This window comes from Lissotriton helveticus, chromosome 4_1 (assembly GCF_964261635.1).
Source record: "Lissotriton helveticus chromosome 4_1, aLisHel1.1, whole genome shotgun sequence".
NCBI classification, from domain to species: Eukaryota; Metazoa; Chordata; class Amphibia; order Caudata; family Salamandridae; genus Lissotriton; species Lissotriton helveticus.
Window position 1 is genome coordinate 312,095,998 of NC_136063.1, and position 24,030 is coordinate 312,120,027.

The window sequence follows — 24,030 nt, forward strand, 5'->3', positions numbered from 1 at the left end:
CTGCCTCCGAGGTTGCACAGCTGTTAGGGCACAATACAGCAACAATCAGTGCTGTCAGTGCCTCGATGTTCCAAGCTGCTAGTTGTTTATTCCGAGGCTTATGGCGGGCCGTGCAATCCTCCGACCCCTCGGCAACAATTCCAATGTTCCAAATGTTGTCACGGCCACTTAATGAGGGGGTCTCTTGTGAGCGTTATTGGATCCGCGTAGACATTAATTCCATTCACTCCTCCCGTTAGGAAGACTGCAAGAGACCCTGCGGGTTCAGTTTTCAGGTAATTTATTCAGGATATTCGGCGTGACTAGTTTCGGTCCGTGCCTTTTTCGAACGCCGTCCTCCTTAGACTGTGTAAACCCCATCACGGCAATGTTCATTTAAGCTCCTCCTTTCCCTGTGGTGGAAGGCTCACCTGGAGCGGGTTACTCGAGCTCCCATTAGTGTTAGGGACTCCTGGTCCCAGAATACAGCGGGCTTGTAATCAGTTCCAGGACGATGGGGTTTCACTCAATAACACCCTGTGGCACCTTCACAAACCCTCTTCCCCCAGCCACTGCCTCCGAGGTTGCACATCTGTAACGGCACAATACAGCAACAATCAGTGCTGTCCGTGCCTCGATGTTCCCAGCTGCTAGTTGTTTATTCCGAGGCTTATGGCGGGCCGTGCAATCCTCCGACCCCTCGGCAACAATTCCAATGTTCCAATTGTTGTCACGGCCACTTAATGAGGCGGTCTCTTGTGCGTGTTATTGGATCCGCGTAGACATTAATTCCATTCACTCCTCCGGTTAAGAAGACTGCAAGAGACACTGCGGGTTCAGTTTTCAGGTAATTTATTCAGGATATTCGGCGTGACTAGTTTCGGTGCTTGCCTTTTTCGAACGCCGTCCTCCTTAGACTGTGTAAACCCCATCACGGCAATGTTCATTTAAGCTCCTCCTTTCCCTGTGGTGGAAGGCTCACCTGGAGCGGGTTACTCGAGCTCACATTAGTGTTAGGGACTCCTGGTCCCAGAATACAGCGGGCTTGTAATCAGTTCCAGGACGATGGGGTTTCACTCAATAACACCCTGTGGCACCTTCACAAACCCTCTTCCCCCAGCCACTGCCTCCGAGGTTCCACAGCTGTTAGGGCACAATACAGCAACAATCAGTGCTGTCCGTGCCTCGATGTTCCCAGCTGCTAGTTGTTTATTCCGAGGCTTATGGCTGGCCGTGCAATCCTCCGACCCCTCAGCAACAATTCCAATGTTCCAAATGTTGTCACGGCCACTTAATGAGGGGGTCTCTTGTGCGCGTTATTGGATCCGCGTAGACATTAATTCCATTCACTCCTCCCGTTAAGAAGACTGCAAGAGACACTGCGGGTTCAGTTTTCAGGTAATTTATTCAGGATATTCGGCGTGACTAGGACGATGGGGGTTCACTCAATAACACCCTGTGGCACCTTCACAAACCCTCTTCCCCCAGCCACTGGCTCCGAGGTTGCACAGCTGTTAGGGCACAATACAGCAACAATCAGTGCTGTCCGTGCCTTGATGTTCCCAGCTGCTAGTTGTTTATTCCAAGGCTTATGGCGGGCCGTGCAATCCTCCGACCCCTCGGCAACAATTCCAATGTTCCAAATGTTGTCACGGCCACTTAATGAGGGGGTCTCTTGTGCGCGTTATTGGATCCGCGTAGACATTAATTCCATTCACTCCTCCCGTTAAGAAGACTGCAAGAGACACTGCGGGTTCAGTTTTCAGGTAATTTATTCAGGATATTCTGCGTGACTAGTTTCGGTCTGTGCCTTTTTCGAACGCCGTCCTCCTTAGACTGTGTAAACCCCATCACGGCAATGTTCATTTAAGCTCCTCCTTTCCCTGTGGTGGAAGGCTCACCTGGAGCTGGTTACTCGAGCTCACATTAGTGTTAGGGACTCCTGGTCCCAGAATACAGCGGGCTTGTATTCAGTTCCAGGACGATGGGGTTTCACTCAATAACACCCTGTGGCACCTTCACAAACCCTCTTCCCCCAGCCACTGCCTCCGAGGTTGCACAGCTGTTAGGGCACAATACAGCAACAATCAGTGCTGTCCGTGCCTCGATGTTCCCAGCTGCTAGTTGTTTATTCCGAGGCTTATGGCGGGCCGTGCAATCCTCCGACCCCTCGGCAACAATTCCAATGTTCCAAATGTTGTCACGGCCACTTAATGAGGGGGTCTCATGTGTGTGTTATTGGATCCGCGTAGACATTAATTCCATTCACTCCTCCTGTTAAGAAGACTGCAAGAGACACTGCGGGTTCAGTTTTCAGGTAATTTATTCAGGATATTCGGCGTGACTAGTTTCGGTCCGTGCCTTTTTCGAACGCCGTCCTCCTTAGACTGTGTAAACCCCATCACGGCAATGTTCATTTAAGCTCCTCCTTTCCCTGTGGTGGAAGGCTCACCTGGAGCGGGTTACTCGAGCTCACATTAGTGTTAGGGACTCCTGGTCCCAGAATACAGCGGGCTTGTAATCAGTTCCAGGACGATGGGGTTTCACTCAATAACACCCTGTGGCACCTTCACAAACCCTCTTCCCCCAGCCACTGCCTCCGAGGTTGCACAGCTGTTAGGGCACAATACAGCAACAATCAGTGCTGTCAGTGCCTCGATGTTCCAAGCTGCTAGTTGTTTATTCCGAGGCTTATGGCGGGCCGTGCAATCCTCCGACCCCTCAGCAACAATTCCAATGTTCCAAATGTTGTCACGGCCACTTAATGAGGGGGTCTCTTGTGCGCGTTATTGGATCCGCGTAGACATTAATTCCATTCACTCCTCCCGTTAAGAAGACTGCAAGAGACACTGCGGGTTCAGTTTTCAGGTAATTTATTCAGGATATTCGGCGTGACTAGTTTCGGTCCGTGCCTTTTTCGAACGCTGTCCTCCTTAGACTGTGTAAACCCCATCACGGCAATGTTCATTTAAGCTCCTCCTTTCCCTGTGGTGGAAGGCTCACCTGGAGCAGGTTACTCGAACTCACATTAGTGTTAGGGACTCCTGGTCCCAGAATACAGCGGGCTTGTAATCAGTTCCAGGATGATGGGGTTTCACTAAATAACACCCTGTGGCACCTTCACAAACCCTCTTCCCCCAGCCACTGCCTCCGAGGTTGCACAGCTGTTAGGGCACAATACAGCAACAATCAGTGCTGTCCGTGCCTCGATGTTCCCAGCTGCTAGTTGTTTATTCCAAGGCTTATGGCGGGCCGTGCAATCCTCCGACCCCTCGGCAACAATTCCAATGTTCCAAATGTTGTCACGGCCACTTAATGAGGGGGTCTCTTGTGCGCATTATTGGATCCGCGTAGACATTAATTCCATTCACTCCTCCCGTTAAGAAGACTGCAAGAGACACTGCGGGTTCAGTTTTCAGGTAATTTATTCAGGATATTCGGCGTGACTAGTTTCGGTCTGTGCCTTTTTCGAACGCCGTCCTCCTTAGACTGTGTAAACCCCATCACGGCAATGTTCATTTAAGCTCCTCCTTTCCCTGTGGTGGAAGGCTCACCTGGAGCGGGTTACTCGAGCTCACATTAGTGTTAGGGACTCCTGGTCCCAGAATACAGCGGGCTTGTAATCAGTTCCAGGACGATGGGGTTTCACTCAATAACACCCTGTGGCACCTTCACAAACCCTCTTCCCCCAGCCACTGCCTCCGAGGTTGCACAGCTGTTAGGGCACAATACAGCAACAATCAGTGCTGTCCGTGCCTCGATGTTCCCAGCTGCTAGTTGTTTATTCCGAGGCTTATGGCGGGCCGTGCAATCCTCCGACCCCTCGGCAACAATTCCAATGTTCCAAATGTTGTCACGGCCACTTAATGAGGGGGTCTCATGTGCGTGTTATTGGATCCGCGTAGACATTAATTCCATTCACTCCTCCTGTTAAGAAGACTGCAAGAGACACTGCGGGTTCAGTTTTCAGGTAATTTATTCAGGATATTCGGCGTGACTAGTTTCGGTCCGTGCCTTTTTCGAACGCCGTCCTCCTTAGACTGTGTAAACCCCATCAGGGCAATGTTCATTTAAGCTCCTCCTTTCCCTGTGGTGGAAGGCTCACCTGGAGCAGGTTACTCGAGCTCACATTAGTGTTAGGGACTCCTGGTCCCAGAATACAGCGGGCTTGTAATCAGTTCCAGGATGATGGGGTTTCACTCAATAACACCCTGTGGCACCTTCACAAACCCTCTTCCCCCAGCCACTGGCTCCGAGGTTGCACAGCTGTTAGGGCACAATACAGCAACAATCAGTGCTGTCCGTGCCTCGATGTTCCCAGCTGCTAGTTGTTTATTCCAAGGCTTATGGCGGGCCGTGCAATCCTCCGACCCCTCGGCAACAATTCCAATGTTCCAAATGTTGTCACGGCCACTTAATGAGGGGGTCTCTTGTGCGCATTATTGGATCCACGTAGACATTAATTCCATTCACTCCTCCCGTTAAGAAGACTGCAAGAGACACTGCGGGTTCAGTTTTCAGGTAATTTATTCAGGATATTCGGCGTGACTAGTTTCGGTCTGTGCCTTTTTCGAACGCCGTCCTCCTTAGACTGTGTAAACCCCATCACGGCAATGTTCATTTAAGCTCCTCCTTTCCCTGTGGTGGAAGGCTCACCTGGAGCGGGTTACTCGAGCTCACATTAGTGTTAGGGACTCCTGGTCCCAGGATACAGCGGGCTTGTAATCAGTTCCAGGACGATGGGGTTTCACTCAATAACACCCTGTGGCACCTTCACAAACCCTCTTCCCCCAGCCACTGCCTCCGAGGTTGCACAGCTGTTAGGGCACAATACAGCAACAATCAGTGCTGTCCGTGCCTCGATGTCCCCAGCTGCTAGTTGTTTATTCCGAGGCTTATGGCGGGCCGTGCAATCCTCCGACCCCTCGGCAACAATTCCAATGTTCCATATGTTGTCACGGCCACTTAATGAGGGGGTCTCATGTGCGTGTTATTGGATCCGCGTAGACATTAATTCCATTCACTCCTCCTGTTAAGAAGACTGCAAGAGACACTGCGGGTTCAGTTTTCAGGTAATTTATTCAGGATATTCGGCGTGACTAGTTTCGGTCCGTGCCTTTTTCGAACGCCGTCCTCCTTAGACTGTGTAAACCCCATCACGGCAATGTTCATTTAAGCTCCTCCTTTCCCTGTGGTGGAAGGCTCACCTGGAGCGGGTTACTTGAGCTCACATTAGTGTTAGGGACTCCTGGTCCCAGAATACAGCGGGCTTGTAATCAGTTCCAGGACGATGGGGTTTCACTCAATAACACCCTGTGGCACCTTCACAAACCCTCTCCCCCCAGCCACTGCCTCCGAGGTTGCACAGCTGTTAGGGCACAATACAGCAACAATCAGTGCTGTCAGTGCCTCGATGTTCCAAGCTGCTAGTTGTTTATTCCGAGGCTTATGGCGGGCCGTGCAATCCTCTGACCCCTCGGCAACAATTCCAATGTTCCAAATGTTGTCACGGCCACTTAATGAGGGGGTCTCTTGTGAGCGTTATTGGATCCGCGTAGACATTAATTCCATTCACTCCTCCCGTTAGGAAGACTGCAAGAGACCCTGCGGGTTCAGTTTTCAGGTAATTTATTCAGGATATTCGGCGTGACTAGTTTCGGTCCGTGCCTTTTTCGAACGCCGTCCTCCTTAGACTGTGTAAACCCCATCACGGCAATGTTCATTTAAGCTCCTCCTTTCCCTGTGGTGGAAGGCTCACCTGGAGCGGGTTACTCGAGCTCCCATTAGTGTTAGGGACTCCTGGTCCCAGAATACAGCGGGCTTGTAATCAGTTCCAGGACGATGGGGTTTCACTCAATAACACCCTGTGGCACCTTCACAAACCCTCTTCCCCCAGCCACTGCCTCCGAGGTTGCACATCTGTTACGGCACAATACAGCAACAATCAGTGCTGTCCGTGCCTCGATGTTCCCAGCTGCTAGTTGTTTATTCCGAGGCTTATGGCGGGCCGTGCAATCCTCCGACCCCTCGGCAACAATTCCAATGTTCCAAATGTTGTCACGGCCACTTAATGAGGGGGTCTCATGTGCGTGTTATTGGATCCGCGTAGACATTAATTCCATTCACTCCTCCTGTTAAGAAGACTGCAAGAGACACTGCGGGTTCAGTTTTCAGGTAATTTATTCAGGATATTCGGCGTGACTAGTTTCGGTCCGTGCCTTTTTCGAACGCCGTCCTCCTTAGACTGTGTAAACCCCATCACGGCAATGTTCATTTAAGCTCCTCCTTTCCCTGTGGTGGAAGGCTCACCTGGAGCAGGTTACTCGAGCTCACATTAGTGTTAGGGACTCCTGGTCCCAGAATACAGCGGGCTTGTAATCAGTTCCAGGATGATGGGGTTTCACTCAATAACACCCTGTGGCACCTTCACAAACCCTCTTCCCCCAGCCACTGGCTCCGAGGTTGCACAGCTGTTAGGGCACAATACAGCAACAATCAGTGCTGTCCGTGCCTCGATGTTCCCAGCTGCTAGTTGTTTATTCCAAGGCTTATGGCGGGCCGTGCAATCCTCCGACCCCTCGGCAACAATTCCAATGTTCCAAATGTTGTCACGGCCACTTAATGAGGGGGTCTCTTGTGCGCATTATTGGATCCACGTAGACATTAATTCCATTCACTCCTCCCGTTAAGAAGACTGCAAGAGACACTGCGGGTTCAGTTTTCAGGTAATTTATTCAGGATATTCGGCGTGACTAGTTTCGGTCTGTGCCTTTTTCGAACGCCGTCCTCCTTAGACTGTGTAAACCCCATCACGGCAATGTTCATTTAAGCTCCTCCTTTCCCTGTGGTGGAAGGCTCACCTGGAGCGGGTTACTCGAGCTCACATTAGTGTTAGGGACTCCTGGTCCCAGGATACAGCGGGCTTGTAATCAGTTCCAGGACGATGGGGTTTCACTCAATAACACCCTGTGGCACCTTCACAAACCCTCTTCCCCCAGCCACTGCCTCCGAGGTTGCACAGCTGTTAGGGCACAATACAGCAACAATCAGTGCTGTCCGTGCCTCGATGTCCCCAGCTGCTAGTTGTTTATTCCGAGGCTTATGGCGGGCCGTGCAATCCTCCGACCCCTCGGCAAAATTCCAATGTTCCATATGTTGTCACGGCCACTTAATGAGGGGGTCTCATGTGCGTGTTATTGGATCCGCGTAGACATTAATTCCATTCACTCCTCCTGTTAAGAAGACTGCAAGAGACACTGCGGGTTCAGTTTTCAGGTAATTTATTCAGGATATTCGGCGTGACTAGTTTCGGTCCGTGCCTTTTTCGAACGCCGTCCTCCTTAGACTGTGTAAACCCCATCACGGCAATGTTCATTTAAGCTCCTCCTTTCCCTGTGGTGGAAGGCTCACCTGGAGCGGGTTACTTGAGCTCACATTAGTGTTAGGGACTCCTGGTCCCAGAATACAGCGGGCTTGTAATCAGTTCCAGGACGATGGGGTTTCACTCAATAACACCCTGTGGCACCTTCACAAACCCTCTCCCCCCAGCCACTGCCTCCGAGGTTGCACAGCTGTTAGGGCACAATACAGCAACAATCAGTGCTGTCAGTGCCTCGATGTTCCAAGCTGCTAGTTGTTTATTCCGAGGCTTATGGCGGGCCGTGCAATCCTCCGACCCCTCGGCAACAATTCCAATGTTCCAAATGTTGTCACGGCCACTTAATGAGGGGGTCTCTTGTGAGCGTTATTGGATCCACGTAGACATTAATTCCATTCACTCCTCCCGTTAGGAAGACTGCAAGAGACCCTGCGGGTTCAGTTTTCAGGTAATTTATTCAGGATATTCGGCGTGACTAGTTTCGGTCCGTGCCTTTTTCGAACGCCGTCCTCCTTAGACTGTGTAAACCCCATCACGGCAATGTTCATTTAAGCTCCTCCTTTCCCTGTGGTGGAAGGCTCACCTGGAGCGGGTTACTCGAGCTCCCATTAGTGTTAGGGACTCCTGGTCCCAGAATACAGCGGGCTTGTAATCAGTTCCAGGACGATGGGGTTTCACTCAATAACACCCTGTGGCACCTTCACAAACCCTCTTCCCCCAGCCACTGCCTCCGAGGTTGCACATCTGTTACGGCACAATACAGCAACAATCAGTGCTGTCCGTGCCTCGATGTTCCCAGCTGCTAGTTGTTTATTCCGAGGCTTATGGCGGGCCGTGCAATCCTCCGACCCCTCGGCAACAATTCCAATGTTCCAATTGTTGTCACGGCCACTTAATGAGGCGGTCTCTTGTGCGTGTTATTGGATCCGCGTAGACATTAATTCCATTCACTCCTCCGGTTAAGAAGACTGCAAGAGACACTGCGGGTTCAGTTTTCAGGTAATTTATTCAGGATATTCGGCGTGACTAGTTTCGGTGCTTGCCTTTTTCGAACGCCGTCCTCCTTAGACTGTGTAAACCCCATCACGGCAATGTTCATTTAAGCTCCTCCTTTCCCTGTGGTGGAAGGCTCACCTGGAGCGGGTTACTCGAGCTCACATTAGTGTTAGGGACTCCTGGTCCCAGAATACAGCGGGCTTGTAATCAGTTCCAGGACGATGGGGTTTCACTCAATAACACCCTGTGGCACCTTCACAAACCCTCTTCCCCCAGCCACTGCCTCCGAGGTTCCACAGCTGTTAGGGCACAATACAGCAACAATCAGTGCTGTCCGTGCCTCGATGTTCCCAGCTGCTAGTTGTTTATTCCGAGGCTTATGGCGGGCCGTGCAATCCTCCGACCCCTCAGCAACAATTCCAATGTTCCAAATGTTGTCACGGCCCCTTAATGAGGGGGTCTCTTGTGCGCGTTATTGGATCCGCGTAGACATTAATTCCATTCACTCCTCCCGTTAAGAAGACTGCAAGAGACACTGCGGGTTCAGTTTTCAGGTAATTTATTCAGGATATTCGGCGTGACTAGGACGATGGGGGTTCACTCAATAACACCCTGTGGCACCTTCACAAACCCTCTTCCCCCAGCCACTGGCTCCGAGGTTGCACAGCTGTTAGGGCACAATACAGCAACAATCAGTGCTGTCCGTGCCTTGATGTTCCCAGCTGCTAGTTGTTTATTCCAAGGCTTATGGCGGGCCGTGCAATCCTCCGACCCCTCGGCAACAATTCCAATGTTCCAAATGTTGTCACGGCCACTTAATGAGGGGGTCTCTTGTGCGCGTTATTGGATCCGCGTAGACATTAATTCCATTCACTCCTCCCGTTAAGAAGACTGCAAGAGACACTGCGGGTTCAGTTTTCAGGTAATTTATTCAGGATATTCTGCGTGACTAGTTTCGGTCTGTGCCTTTTTCGAACGCCGTCCTCCTTAGACTGTGTAAACCCCATCACGGCAATGTTCATTTAAGCTCCTCCTTTCCCTGTGGTGGAAGGCTCACCTGGAGCTGGTTACTCGAGCTCACATTAGTGTTAGGGACTCCTGGTCCCAGAATACAGCGGGCTTGTATTCAGTTCCAGGACGATGGGGTTTCACTCAATAACACCCTGTGGCACCTTCACAAACCCTCTTCCCCCAGCCACTGCCTCCGAGGTTGCACAGCTGTTAGGGCACAATACAGCAACAATCAGTGCTGTCCGTGCCTCGATGTTCCCAGCTGCTAGTTGTTTATTCCGAGGCTTATGGCGGGCCGTGCAATCCTCCGACCCCTCGGCAACAATTCCAATGTTCCAAATGTTGTCACGGCCACTTAATGAGGGGGTCTCATGTGCGTGTTATTGGATCCGCGTAGACATTAATTCCATTCACTCCTCCTGTTAAGAAGACTGCAAGAGACACTGCGGGTTCAGTTTTCAGGTAATTTATTCAGGATATTCGGCGTGACTAGTTTCGGTCCGTGCCTTTTTCGAACGCCGTCCTCCTTAGACTGTGTAAACCCCATCACGGCAATGTTCATTTAAGCTCCTCCTTTCCCTGTGGTGGAAGGCTCACCTGGAGCGGGTTACTCGAGCTCACATTAGTGTTAGGGACTCCTGGTCCCAGAATACAGCGGGCTTGTAATCAGTTCCAGGACGATGGGGTTTCACTCAATAACACCCTGTGGCACCTTCACAAACCCTCTTCCCCCAGCCACTGCCTCCGAGGTTGCACAGCTGTTAGGGCACAATACAGCAACAATCAGTGCTGTCAGTGCCTCGATGTTCCAAGCTGCTAGTTGTTTATTCCGAGGCTTATGGCGGGCCGTGCAATCCTCCGACCCCTCGGCAACAATTCCAATGTTCCAAATGTTGTCACGGCCTCTTAATGAGGGGGTCTCTTGTGAGCGTTATTGGATCCGCGTAGACATTAATTCCATTCACTCCTCCCGTTAAGAAGACTGCAAGAGACACTGCGGGTTCAGTTTTCAGGTAATTTATTCAGGATATTCGGCATGACTAGTTTCGGTCTGTGCCTTTTTCGAACGCCGTCCTCCTTAGACTGTGTAAACCCCATCACGGCAATGCTCATTTAAGCTCCTCCTTTCCCTGTGGTGGAAGGCTCACCTGGAGCAGGTTACTCGAGCTCACATTAGTGTTAGGGACTCCTGGTCCCAGAATACAGCGGGCTTGTAATCAGTTCCAGGATGATGGGGTTTCACTCAATAACACCCTGTGGCACCTTCACAAACCCTCTTCCCCCAGCCACTGCCTCCGAGGTTGCACAGCTGTTAGGGCACAATACAGCAACAATCAGTGCTGTCCGTGCCTCGATGTTCCCAGCTGCTAGTTGTTTATTCCGAGGCTTATGGCGGGCCGTGCAATCCTCCGACCCCTCAGCAACAATTCCAATGTTCCAAATGTTGTCACGGCCACTTAATGAGGGGGTCTCTTGTGCGCGTTATTGGATCCGCGTAGACATTAATTCCATTCACTCCTCCCGTTAAGAAGACTGCAAGAGACACTGCGGGTTCAGTTTTCAGGTAATTTATTCAGGATATTCGGCGTGACTAGTTTCGGTCCGTGCCTTTTTCGAACGCTGTCCTCCTTAGACTGTGTAAACCCCATCACGGCAATGTTCATTTAAGCTCCTCCTTTCCCTGTGGTGGAAGGCTCACCTGGAGCAGGTTACTCGAACTCACATTAGTGTTAGGGACTCCTGGTCCCAGAATACAGCGGGCTTGTAATCAGTTCCAGGATGATGGGGTTTCACTAAATAACACCCTGTGGCACCTTCACAAACCCTCTTCCCCCAGCCACTGCCTCCGAGGTTGCACAGCTGTTAGGGCACAATACAGCAACAATCAGTGCTGTCCGTGCCTCGATGTTCCCAGCTGCTAGTTGTTTATTCCAAGGCTTATGGCGGGCCGTGCAATCCTCCGACCCCTCGGCAACAATTCCAATGTTCCAAATGTTGTCACGGCCACTTAATGAGGGGGTCTCTTGTGCGCATTATTGGATCCGCGTAGACATTAATTCCATTCACTCCTCCCGTTAAGAAGACTGCAAGAGACACTGCGGGTTCAGTTTTCAGGTAATTTATTCAGGATATTCGGCGTGACTAGTTTCGGTCTGTGCCTTTTTCGAACGCCGTCCTCCTTAGACTGTGTAAACCCCATCACGGCAATGTTCATTTAAGCTCCTCCTTTCCCTGTGGTGGAAGGCTCACCTGGAGCGGGTTACTCGAGCTCACATTAGTGTTAGGGACTCCTGGTCCCAGAATACAGCGGGCTTGTAATCAGTTCCAGGACGATGGGGTTTCACTCAATAACACCCTGTGGCACCTTCACAAACCCTCTTCCCCCAGCCACTGCCTCCGAGGTTGCACAGCTGTTAGGGCACAATACAGCAACAATCAGTGCTGTCCGTGCCTCGATGTTCCCAGCTGCTAGTTGTTTATTCCGAGGCTTATGGCGGGCCGTGCAATCCTCCGACCCCTCGGCAACAATTCCAATGTTCCAAATGTTGTCACGGCCACTTAATGAGGGGGTCTCATGTGCGTGTTATTGGATCCGCGTAGACATTAATTCCATTCACTCCTCCTGTTAAGAAGACTGCAAGAGACACTGCGGGTTCAGTTTTCAGGTAATTTATTCAGGATATTCGGCGTGACTAGTTTCGGTCCGTGCCTTTTTCGAACGCCGTCCTCCTTAGACTGTGTAAACCCCATCACGGCAATGTTCATTTAAGCTCCTCCTTTCCCTGTGGTGGAAGGCTCACCTGGAGCAGGTTACTCGAGCTCACATTAGTGTTAGGGACTCCTGGTCCCAGAATACAGCGGGCTTGTAATCAGTTCCAGGATGATGGGGTTTCACTCAATAACACCCTGTGGCACCTTCACAAACCCTCTTCCCCCAGCCACTGGCTCCGAGGTTGCACAGCTGTTAGGGCACAATACAGCAACAATCAGTGCTGTCCGTGCCTCGATGTTCCCAGCTGCTAGTTGTTTATTCCAAGGCTTATGGCGGGCCGTGCAATCCTCCGACCCCTCGGCAACAATTCCAATGTTCCAAATGTTGTCACGGCCACTTAATGAGGGGGTCTCTTGTGCGCATTATTGGATCCACGTAGACATTAATTCCATTCACTCCTCCCGTTAAGAAGACTGCAAGAGACACTGCGGGTTCAGTTTTCAGGTAATTTATTCAGGATATTCGGCGTGACTAGTTTCGGTCTGTGCCTTTTTCGAACGCCGTCCTCCTTAGACTGTGTAAACCCCATCACGGCAATGTTCATTTAAGCTCCTCCTTTCCCTGTGGTGGAAGGCTCACCTGGAGCGGGTTACTCGAGCTCACATTAGTGTTAGGGACTCCTGGTCCCAGGATACAGCGGGCTTGTAATCAGTTCCAGGACGATGGGGTTTCACTCAATAACACCCTGTGGCACCTTCACAAACCCTCTTCCCCCAGCCACTGCCTCCGAGGTTGCACATCTGTTACGGCACAATACAGCAACAATCAGTGCTGTCCGTGCCTCGATGTTCCCAGCTGCTAGTTGTTTATTCCGAGGCTTATGGCGGGCCGTGCAATCCTCCGACCCCTCGGCAACAATTCCAATGTTCCAAATGTTGTCACGGCCACTTAATGAGGGGGTCTCATGTGCGTGTTATTGGATCCGCGTAGACATTAATTCCATTCACTCCTCCTGTTAAGAAGACTGCAAGAGACACTGCGGGTTCAGTTTTCAGGTAATTTATTCAGGATATTCGGCGTGACTAGTTTCGGTCCGTGCCTTTTTCGAACGCCGTCCTCCTTAGACTGTGTAAACCCCATCACGGCAATGTTCATTTAAGCTCCTCCTTTCCCTGTGGTGGAAGGCTCACCTGGAGCAGGTTACTCGAGCTCACATTAGTGTTAGGGACTCCTGGTCCCAGAATACAGCGGGCTTGTAATCAGTTCCAGGATGATGGGGTTTCACTCAATAACACCCTGTGGCACCTTCACAAACCCTCTTCCCCCAGCCACTGGCTCCGAGGTTGCACAGCTGTTAGGGCACAATACAGCAACAATCAGTGCTGTCCGTGCCTCGATGTTCCCAGCTGCTAGTTGTTTATTCCAAGGCTTATGGCGGGCCGTGCAATCCTCCGACCCCTCGGCAACAATTCCAATGTTCCAAATGTTGTCACGGCCACTTAATGAGGGGGTCTCTTGTGCGCATTATTGGATCCACGTAGACATTAATTCCATTCACTCCTCCCGTTAAGAAGACTGCAAGAGACACTGCGGGTTCAGTTTTCAGGTAATTTATTCAGGATATTCGGCGTGACTAGTTTCGGTCTGTGCCTTTTTCGAACGCCGTCCTCCTTAGACTGTGTAAACCCCATCACGGCAATGTTCATTTAAGCTCCTCCTTTCCCTGTGGTGGAAGGCTCACCTGGAGCGGGTTACTCGAGCTCACATTAGTGTTAGGGACTCCTGGTCCCAGGATACAGCGGGCTTGTAATCAGTTCCAGGACGATGGGGTTTCACTCAATAACACCCTGTGGCACCTTCACAAACCCTCTTCCCCCAGCCACTGCCTCCGAGGTTGCACAGCTGTTAGGGCACAATACAGCAACAATCAGTGCTGTCCGTGCCTCGATGTCCCCAGCTGCTAGTTGTTTATTCCGAGGCTTATGGCGGGCCGTGCAATCCTCCGACCCCTCGGCAACAATTCCAATGTTCCATATGTTGTCACGGCCACTTAATGAGGGGGTCTCATGTGCGTGTTATTGGATCCGCGTAGACATTAATTCCATTCACTCCTCCTGTTAAGAAGACTGCAAGAGACACTGCGGGTTCAGTTTTCAGGTAATTTATTCAGGATATTCGGCGTGACTAGTTTCGGTCCGTGCCTTTTTCGAACGCCGTCCTCCTTAGACTGTGTAAACCCCATCACGGCAATGTTCATTTAAGCTCCTCCTTTCCCTGTGGTGGAAGGCTCACCTGGAGCGGGTTACTTGAGCTCACATTAGTGTTAGGGACTCCTGGTCCCAGAATACAGCGGGCTTGTAATCAGTTCCAGGACGATGGGGTTTCACTCAATAACACCCTGTGGCACCTTCACAAACCCTCTCCCCCCAGCCACTGCCTCCGAGGTTGCACAGCTGTTAGGGCACAATACAGCAACAATCAGTGCTGTCAGTGCCTCGATGTTCCAAGCTGCTAGTTGTTTATTCCGAGGCTTATGGCGGGCCGTGCAATCCTCCGACCCCTCGGCAACAATTCCAATGTTCCAAATGTTGTCACGGCCACTTAATGAGGGGGTCTCTTGTGAGCGTTATTGGATCCGCGTAGACATTAATTCCATTCACTCCTCCCGTTAGGAAGACTGCAAGAGACCCTGCGGGTTCAGTTTTCAGGTAATTTATTCAGGATATTCGGCGTGACTAGTTTCGGTCCGTGCCTTTTTCGAACGCCGTCCTCCTTAGACTGTGTAAACCCCATCACGGCAATGTTCATTTAAGCTCCTCCTTTCCCTGTGGTGGAAGGCTCACCTGGAGCGGGTTACTCGAGCTCCCATTAGTGTTAGGGACTCCTGGTCCCAGAATACAGCGGGCTTGTAATCAGTTCCAGGACGATGGGGTTTCACTCAATAACACCCTGTGGCACCTTCACAAACCCTCTTCCCCCAGCCACTGCCTCCGAGGTTGCACATCTGTTACGGCACAATACAGCAACAATCAGTGCTGTCCGTGCCTCGATGTTCCCAGCTGCTAGTTGTTTATTCCGAGGCTTATGGCGGGCCGTGCAATCCTCCGACCCCTCGGCAACAATTCCAATGTTCCAATTGTTGTCACGGCCACTTAATGAGGCGGTCTCTTGTGCGTGTTATTGGATCCGCGTAGACATTAATTCCATTCACTCCTCCGGTTAAGAAGACTGCAAGAGACACTGCGGGTTCAGTTTTCAGGTAATTTATTCAGGATATTCGGCGTGACTAGTTTCGGTGCTTGCCTTTTTCGAACGCCGTCCTCCTTAGACTGTGTAAACCCCATCACGGCAATGTTCATTTAAGCTCCTCCTTTCCCTGTGGTGGAAGGCTCACCTGGAGCGGGTTACTCGAGCTCACATTAGTGTTAGGGACTCCTGGTCCCAGAATACAGCGGGCTTGTAATCAGTTCCAGGATGATGGGGTTTCACTCAATAACACCCTGTGGCACCTTCACAAACCCTCTTCCCCCAGCCACTGGCTCCGAGGTTGCACAGCTGTTAGGGCACAATACAGCAACAATCAGTGCTGTCCGTGCCTCGATGTTCCCAGCTGCTAGTTGTTTATTCCAAGGCTTATGGCGGGCCGTGCAATCCTCCGACCCCTCGGCAACAATTCCAATGTTCCAAATGTTGTCACGGCCACTTAATGAGGGGGTCTCTTGTGCGCATTATTGGATCCACGTAGACATTAATTCCATTCACTCCTCCCGTTAAGAAGACTGCAAGAGACACTGCGGGTTCAGTTTTCAGGTAATTTATTCAGGATATTCGGCGTGACTAGTTTCGGTCTGTGCCTTTTTCGAACGCCGTCCTCCTTAGACTGTGTAAACCCCATCACGGCAATGTTCATTTAAGCTCCTCCTTTCCCTGTGGTGGAAGGCTCACCTGGAGCGGGTTACTCGAGCTCACATTAGTGTTAGGGACTCCTGGTCCCAGGATACAGCGGGCTTGTAATCAGTTCCAGGACGATGGGGTTTCACTCAATAACACCCTGTGGCACCTTCACAAACCCTCTTCCCCCAGCCACTGCCTCCGAGGTTGCACAGCTGTTAGGGCACAATACAGCAACAATCAGTGCTGTCCGTGCCTCGATGTCCCCAGCTGCTAGTTGTTTATTCCGAGGCTTATGGCGGGCCGTGCAATCCTCCGACCCCTCGGCAACAATTCCAATGTTCCATATGTTGTCACGGCCACTTAATGAGGGGGTCTCATGTGCGTGTTATTGGATCCGCGTAGACATTAATTCCATTCACTCCTCCTGTTAAGAAGACTGCAAGAGACACTGCGAGTTCAGTTTTCAGGTAATTTATTCAGGATATTCGGCGTGACTAGTTTCGGTCCGTGCCTTTTTCGAACGCCGTCCTCCTTAGACTGTGTAAACCCCATCACGGCAATGTTCATTTAAGCTCCTCCTTTCCCTGTGGTGGAAGGCTCACCTGGAGCGGGTTACTTGAGCTCACATTAGTGTTAGGGACTCCTGGTCCCAGAATACAGCGGGCTTGTAATCAGTTCCAGGACGATGGGGTTTCACTCAATAACACCCTGTGGCACCTTCACAAACCCTCTCCCCCCAGCCACTGCCTCCGAGGTTGCACAGCTGTTAGGGCACAATACAGCAACAATCAGTGCTGTCAGTGCCTCGATGTTCCAAGCTGCTAGTTGTTTATTCCGAGGCTTATGGCGGGCCGTGCAATCCTCCGACCCCTCGGCAACAATTCCAATGTTCCAAATGTTGTCACGGCCACTTAATGAGGGGGTCTCTTGTGAGCGTTATTGGATCCGCGTAGACATTAATTCCATTCACTCCTCCCGTTAGGAAGACTGCAAGAGACCCTGCGGGTTCAGTTTTCAGGTAATTTATTCAGGATATTCGGCGTGACTAGTTTCGGTCCGTGCCTTTTTCGAACGCCGTCCTCCTTAGACTGTGTAAACCCCATCACGGCAATGTTCATTTAAGCTCCTCCTTTCCCTGTGGTGGAAGGCTCACCTGGAGCGGGTTACTCGAGCTCCCATTAGTGTTAGGGACTCCTGGTCCCAGAATACAGCGGGCTTGTAATCAGTTCCAGGACGATGGGGTTTCACTCAATAACACCCTGTGGCACCTTCACAAACCCTCTTCCCCCAGCCACTGCCTCCGAGGTTGCACATCTGTTACGGCACAATACAGCAACAATCAGTGCTGTCCGTGCCTCGATGTTCCCAGCTGCTAGTTGTTTATTCCGAGGCTTATGGCGGGCCGTGCAATCCTCCGACCCCTCGGCAACAATTCCAATGTTCCAATTGTTGTCACGGCCACTTAATGAGGCGGTCTCTTGTGCGTGTTATTGGATCCGCGTAGACATTAATTCCATTCACTCCTCCGGTTAAGAAGACTGCAAGAGACACTGCGGGTTCAGTTTTCAGGTAATTTATTCAGGATATTCGGCGTGACTAGTTTCGGTGCTTGCCTTTTTCGAACGCCGTCCTCCTTAGACTGTGTAAACCCCATCCCGGCAATGTTCATTTAAGCTCCTCCTTTCCCTGTGGTGGAAGGCTCACCTGGAGCGGGTTACTCGAGCTCACATTAGTGTTAGGGACTCCTGGTCCCAGAATACAGCGGGCTTGTAATCAGTTCCAGGACGATGGGGTTTCACTCAATAACACCCTGTGGCACCTTCACAAACCCTCTTCCCCCAGCCACTGCCTCCGAGGTTCCACAGCTGTTAGGGCACAATACAGCAACAATCAGTGCTGTCCGTGCCTCGATGTTCCCAGCTGCTAGTTGTTTATTCCGAGGCTTATGGCGGGCCGTGCAATCCTCCGACCCCTCAGCAACAATTCCAATGTTCCAAATGTTGTCACGGCCACTTAATGAGGGGGTCTCTTGTGCGCGTTATTGGATCCGCGTAGACATTAATTCCATTCACTCCTCCCGTTAAGAAGACTGCAAGAGACACTGCGGGTTCAGTTTTCAGGTAATTTATTCAGGATATTCGGCGTGACTAGGACGATGGGGGTTCACTCAATAACACCCTGTGGCACCTTCACAAACCCTCTTCCCCCAGCCACTGCCTTCGAGGTTGCACAGCTGTTAGGGCACAATACAGCAACAATCAGTGCTGTCCGTGCCTCGATGTTCCCAGCTGCTAGTTGTTTATTCCGAGGCTTATGGCGGGCCGTGCAATCCTCCGACCCCTCAGCAACAATTCCAATGTTCCAAATGTTGTCACGGCCACTTAATGAGGGGGTCTCTTGTGCGCATTATTGGATCCACGTAGACATTAATTCCATTCACTCCTCCCGTTAAGAAGACTGCAAGAGACACTGCGGGTTCAGTTTTCAGGTAATTTATTCAGGATATTCGGCGTGACTAGTTTCGGTCTGTGCCTTTTTCGAACGCCGTCCTCCTTAGACTGTGTAAACCCCATCACGGCAATGTTCATTTAAGCTCCTCCTTTCCCTGTGGTGGAAGGCTCACCTGGAGCGGGTTACTCGAGCTCACATTAGTGTTAGGGACTCCTGGTCCCAGGATACAGCGGGCTTGTAATCAGTTCCAGGACGATGGGGTTTCACTCAATAACACCCTGTGGCACCTTCACAAACCCTCTTCCCCCAGCCACTGCCTCCGAGGTTGCACAGCTGTTAGGGCACAATACAGCAACAATCAGTGCTGTCCGTGCCTCGATGTCCCCAGCTGCTAGTTGTTTATTCCGAGGCTTATGGCGGGCCGTGCAATCCTCCGACCCCTCGGCAACAATTCCAATGTTCCATATGTTGTCACGGCCACTTAATGAGGGGGTCTCATGTGCGTGTTATTGGATCCGCGTAGACATTAATTCCATTCACTCCTCCTGTTAAGAAGACTGCAAGAGACACTGCGGGTTCAGTTTTCAGGTAATTTATTCAGGATATTCGGCGTGACTAGTTTCGGTCCGTGCCTTTTTCGAACGCCGTCCTCCTTAGACTGTGTAAACCCCATCACGGCAATGTTCATTTAAGCTCCTCCTTTCCCTGTGGTGGAAGGCTCACCTGGAGCGGGTTACTTGAGCTCACATTAGTGTTAGGGACTCCTGGTCCCAGAATACAGCGGGCTTGTAATCAGTTCCAGGACGATGGGGTTTCACTCAATAACACCCTGTGGCACCTTCACAAACCCTCTCCCCCCAGCCACTGCCTCCGAGGTTGCACAGCTGTTAGGGCACAATACAGCAACAATCAGTGCTGTCAGTGCCTCGATGTTCCAAGCTGCTAGTTGTTTATTCCGAGGCTTATGGCGGGCCGTGCAATCCTCCGACCCCTCGGCAACAATTCCAATGTTCCAAATGTTGTCACGGCCACTTAATGAGGGGGTCTCTTGTGAGCGTTATTGGATCCGCGTAGACATTAATTCCATTCACTCCTCCCGTTAGGAAGACTGCAAGAGACCCTGCGGGTTCAGTTTTCAGGTAATTTATTCAGGATATTCGGCGTGACTAGTTTCGGTCCGTGCCTTTTTCGAACGCCGTCCTCCTTAGACTGTGTAAACCCCATCACGGCAATGTTCATTTAAGCTCCTCCTTTCCCTGTGGTGGAAGGCTCACCTGGAGCGGGTTACTCGAGCTCCCATTAGTGTTAGGGACTCCTGGTCCCAGAATACAGCGGGCTTGTAATCAGTTCCAGGACGATGGGGTTTCACTCAATAACACCCTGTGGCACCTTCACAAACCCTCTTCCCCCAGCCACTGCCTCCGAGGTTGCACATCTGTTACGGCACAATACAGCAACAATCAGTGCTGTCCGTGCCTCGATGTTCCCAGCTGCTAGTTGTTTATTCCGAGGCTTATGGCGGGCCGTGCAATCCTCCGACCCCTCGGCAACAATTCCAATGTTCCAATTGTTGTCACGGCCACTTAATGAGGCGGTCTCTTGTGCGTGTTATTGGATCCGCGTAGACATTAATTCCATTCACTCCTCCGGTTAAGAAGACTGCAAGAGACACTGCGGGTTCAGTTTTCAGGTAATTTATTCAGGATATTCGGCGTGACTAGTTTCGGTGCTTGCCTTTTTCGAACGCCGTCCTCCTTAGACTGTGTAAACCCCATCACGGCAATGTTCATTTAAGCTCCTCCTTTCCCTGTGGTGGAAGGCTCACCTGGAGCGGGTTACTCGAGCTCACATTAGTGTTAGGGACTCCTGGTCCCAGAATACAGCGGGCTTGTAATCAGTTCCAGGACGATGGGGTTTCACTCAATAACACCCTGTGGCACCTTCACAAACCCTCTTCCCCCAGCCACTGCCTCCGAGGTTCCACAGCTGTTAGGGCACAATACAGCAACAATCAGTGCTGTCCGTGCCTCGATGTTCCCAGCTGCTAGTTGTTTATTCCGAGGCTTATGGCGGGCCGTGCAATCCTCCGACCCCTCAGCAACAATTCTAATGTTCCAAATGTTGTCACGGCCACTTAATGAGGGGGTCTCTTGTGCGCGTTATTGGATCCGCGTAGACATTAATTCCATTCACTCCTCCCGTTAAGAAGACTGCAAGAGACACTGCGGGTTCAGTTTTCAGGTAATTTATTCAGGATATTCGGCGTGACTAGGACGATGGGGGTTCACTCAATAACACCCTGTGGCACCTTCACAAACCCTCTTCCCCCAGCCACTGGCTCCGAGGTTGCACAGCTGTTAGGGCACAATACAGCAACAATCAGTGCTGTCCGTGCCTTGATGTTCCCAGCTGCTAGTTGTTTATTCCAAGGCTTATGGCGGGCCGTGCAATCCTCCGACCCCTCGGCAACAATTCCAATGTTCCAAATGTTGTCACGGCCACTTAATGAGGGGGTCTCTTGTGCGCGTTATTGGATCCGCGTAGACATTAATTCCATTCACTCCTCCCGTTAAGAAGACTGCAAGAGACACTGCGGGTTCAGTTTTCAGGTAATTTATTCAGGATATTCTGCGTGACTAGTTTCGGTCTGTGCCTTTTTCGAACGCCGTCCTCCTTAGACTGTGTAAACCCCATCACGGCAATGTTCATTTAAGCTCCTCCTTTCCCTGTGGTGGAAGGCTCACCTGGAGCTGGTTACTCGAGCTCACATTAGTGTTAGGGACTCCTGGTCCCAGAATACAGCGGGCTTGTATTCAGTTCCAGGACGATGGGGTTTCACTCAATAACACCCTGTGGCACCTTCACAAACCCTCTTCCCCCAGCCACTGCCTCCGAGGTTGCACAGCTGTTAGGGCACAATACAGCAACAATCAGTGCTGTCCGTGCCTCGATGTTCCCAGCTGCTAGTTGTTTATTCCGAGGCTTATGGCGGGCCGTGCAATCCTCCGACCCCTCGGCAACAATTCCAATGTTCCAAATGTTGTCACGGCCACTTAATGAGGGGGTCTCATGTGTGTGTTATTGGATCCGCGTAGACATTAATTCCATTCACTCCTCCTGTTAAGAAGACTGCAAGAGACACTGCGGGTTCAGTTTTCAGGTAATTTATTCAGGATATTCGGCGTGACTAGTTTCGGTCCGTGCCTTTTTCGAACGCCGTCCTCCTTAGACTGTGTAAACCCCATCACGGCAATGTTCATTTAAGCTCCTCCTTTCCCTGTGGTGGAAGGCTCACCTGGAGCGGGTTACTCGAGCTCACATTAGTGTTAGGGACTCCTGGTCCCAGAATACAGCGTGCTTGTAATCAGTTCCAGGACGATGGGGTTTCACTCAATAACACCCTGTGGCACCTTCACAAACCCTCTTCCCCCAGCCACTGCCTCCGAGGTTGCACAGCTGTTAGGGCACAATACAGCAACAATCAGTGCTGTCAGTGCCTCGATGTTCCAAGCTGCTAGTTGTTTATTCCGAGGCTTATGGCGGGCCGTGCAATCCTCCGACCCCTCAGCAACAATTCCAATGTTCCAAATGTTGTCACGGCCACTTAATGAGGGGGTCTCTTGTGCGCGTTATTGGATCCGCGTAGACATTAATTCCATTCACTCCTCCCGTTAAGAAGACTGCAAGAGACACTGCGGGTTCAGTTTTCAGGTAATTTATTCAGGATATTCGGCGTGACTAGTTTCGGTCCGTGCCTTTTTCGAACGCTGTCCTCCTTAGACTGTGTAAACCCCATCACGGCAATGTTCATTTAAGCTCCTCCTTTCCCTGTGGTGGAAGGCTCACCTGGAGCAGGTTACTCGAACTCACATTAGTGTTAGGGACTCCTGGTCCCAGAATACAGCGGGCTTGTAATCAGTTCCAGGATGATGGGGTTTCACTAAATAACACCCTGTGGCACCTTCACAAACCCTCTTCCCCCAGCCACTGCCTCCGAGGTTGCACAGCTGTTAGGGCACAATACAGCAACAATCAGTGCTGTCCGTGCCTCGATGTTCCCAGCTGCTAGTTGTTTATTCCAAGGCTTATGGCGGGCCGTGCAATCCTCCGACCCCTCGGCAACAATTCCAATGTTCCAAATGTTGTCACGGCCACTTAATGAGGGGGTCTCTTGTGCGCATTATTGGATCCGCGTAGACATTAATTCCATTCACTCCTCCCGTTAAGAAGACTGCAAGAGACACTGCGGGTTCAGTTTTCAGGTAATTTATTCAGGATATTCGGCGTGACTAGTTTCGGTCTGTGCCTTTTTCGAACGCCGTCCTCCTTAGACTGTGTAAACCCCATCACGGCAATGTTCATTTAAGCTCCTCCTTTCCCTGTGGTGGAAGGCTCACCTGGAGCGGGTTACTCGAGCTCACATTAGTGTTAGGGACTCCTGGTCCCAGAATACAGCGGGCTTGTAATCAGTTCCAGGACGATGGGGTTTCACTCAATAACACCCTGTGGCACCTTCACAAACCCTCTTCCCCCAGCCACTGCCTCCGAGGTTGCACAGCTGTTAGGGCACAATACAGCAACAATCAGTGCTGTCCGTGCCTCGATGTTCCCAGCTGCTAGTTGTTTATTCCGAGGCTTATGGCGGGCCGTGCAATCCTCCGACCCCTCGGCAACAATTCCAATGTTCCAAATGTTGTCACGGCCACTTAATGAGGGGGTCTCATGTGCGTGTTATTGGATCCGCGTAGACATTAATTCCATTCACTCCTCCTGTTAAGAAGACTGCAAGAGACACTGCGGGTTCAGTTTTCAGGTAATTTATTCAGGATATTCGGCGTGACTAGTTTCGGTCCGTGCCTTTTTCGAACGCCGTCCTCCTTAGACTGTGTAAACCCCATCACGGCAATGTTCATTTAAGCTCCTCCTTTCCCTGTGGTGGAAGGCTCACCTGGAGCAGGTTACTCGAGCTCACATTAGTGTTAGGGACTCCTGGTCCCAGAATACAGCGGGCTTGTAATCAGTTCCAGGATGATGGGGTTTCACTCAATAACACCCTGTGGCACCTTCACAAACCCTCTTCCCCCAGCCACTGGCTCCGAGGTTGCACAGCTGTTAGGGCACAATACAGCAACAATCAGTGCTGTCCGTGCCTCGATGTTCCCAGCTGCTAGTTGTTTATTCCAAGGCTTATGGCGGGCCGTGCAATCCTCCGACCCCTCGGCAACAATTCCAATGTTCCAAATGTTGTCACGGCCACTTAATGAGGGGGTCTCTTGTGCGCATTATTGGATCCACGTAGACATTAATTCCATTCACTCCTCCCGTTAAGAAGACTGCAAGAGACACTGCGGGTTCAGTTTTCAGGTAATTTATTCAGGATATTCGGCGTGACTAGTTTCGGTCTGTGCCTTTTTCGAACGCCGTCCTCCTTAGACTGTGTAAACCCCATCACGGCAATGTTCATTTAAGCTCCTCCTTTCCCTGTGGTGGAAGGCTCACCTGGAGCGGGTTACTCGAGCTCACATTAGTGTTAGGGACTCCTGGTCCCAGGATACAGCGGGCTTGTAATCAGTTCCAGGACGATGGGGTTTCACTCAATAACACCCTG